The following is a 1,713-nucleotide window of genomic DNA, read 5'->3' on the forward strand; positions in this document are numbered from 1 at the left end:
GATTCCCTGGAAACTGCTGAGAGGAGTGGCTGAGAGGTCCTGCAAGCAGGTATTGCTGACCCTGCTGGAGAAACGCTGTGGGAGTGACCAAAAGAAGGAGACATGCGGAGGAGGCTTGCCTACACAAGGAGTCTGATCAGTCCTGAAGCAGAGTAGCGGCTGAGGGTCCGGGAGGGAAGCAAGGAAGACTGCTTTTCTCAGGTTACAGCCTCCCTGGTGGGGCTGTGCTGTGCTTGGGAGAGAGATCCTACTGGGACTATATATGCTCACCAGTAGACCTGCACGGATCTGTGCTGAGCAACAATTCGATTGACTGGCTTTGTTGGGGGGGTTTTGGGTATGAGAGAGAGATCCCCAGGTGAAGGGGATATGGACTGAATCCAAAGAGAGACTGAGAACAGTTGTGTTTCGGGAGTATTTGAGCCGAGGCTAAGGCCATCCCCTGGACGGGGTGTGTGTCAGAGAAAGGTGGCAGGTGACAGAGGGCTGAGCATTAGCAATCAGGCTGGAGAGAAACTTTGAATTTCATCTGGATTGACTAGGGTGGGGTAAAGGGGAGGTTGGACCCCCACAGAATAAGACAGAGATCGAGACCTGAAGGATAACCTCGAGGTATTGCTTCCTATTAACAAAGCATCAGCATAGGTGCACAGGTATAGGGTCGGAAGGAACCTGAGCAGATCATCAAGTCCGACCCCCTGCCCTGGGCAGGAATGAATACTAGGCTCATATGACCCCAGCTAGGTAATTATCAAGCTTCCTTTTAAAGACCCCTAAGGTAGGAGCCAGCACCACTTCCCTTGGAAGCTGGTTCCAGATCCTGGCTGCCCTGACTGTGAAATAGTACCTCCTGATGTCTAGCAAAAATATGAATGTCTCCCTGTCACTTCACTCACCCCACTTCAACCCAGCTGGGACTTGACCTCAGCTCTCCCACATGGAAGGCAGAAACCCTGCCACACAGCCACCAGTGATGGCCACAGGCAGGTGAGAAAAAATAAGATCAGTTTCCTGGCAGACCGGCTGATCTGAGGTTGAGGTCCATCCTGTTGCCGCCTGTAGGTAAACGAGCTCTCAGCAGTGGCACTAAGCCCTATAATACCTACAGTCATCCCGGTGAAAATTATTTTGTCCAAATTACTGGTATGTGGTGGAAGAGAGAGGGAGAGAGGCAAGAAAGTTTTGTGTCTGCCTTGTCACCACAGCTATTCATCTTATATTGTGTGTGCCCATGAGGTAAGAGACAGCATGTTACTGCTGGGGTATTTTTGTCCAGGGGAGGCAAAAGGGGAGAATGTTGAACTAATTAAATAGGATATACAAGGTGTGTGGGTGGTGCATATGATGTGGTACAGTTCGGTGAGGAAAGAGCTGATGTTTCATAGATTCATAGATGCTAGGGTCGGAAGGGACCTCAATAGATCATCGAGTCCGACCCCCTGCATAGGCAGGAAAGAGTACTGGGTCTAGATGACCCCACCTAGATGCTTATCTAACCTCCCCTTGAAGACCCCCAGGGTAGGGGAGAGCACCACCTCCCTTGGGAGCCCATTCCAGACCTTGGCCACTCTAACTGTGAAGAAGTTCTTCAAATGTCTAGTCTAAATCTGCTCTCTGCTAGCTTGTGGCCATTATTTCTTGTAACCCCCGGGGGCACCTTGGTGAATAAAACCTCACCAATTCCCTTCTGTGCCCCCGTGATGAACTTATAGG

This window comes from Alligator sinensis, unplaced genomic scaffold, assembly GCF_000455745.1.
Source record: "Alligator sinensis unplaced genomic scaffold, ASM45574v1 scaffold1651_1, whole genome shotgun sequence".
In the NCBI taxonomy this organism is placed as follows: domain Eukaryota; kingdom Metazoa; phylum Chordata; order Crocodylia; family Alligatoridae; genus Alligator; species Alligator sinensis.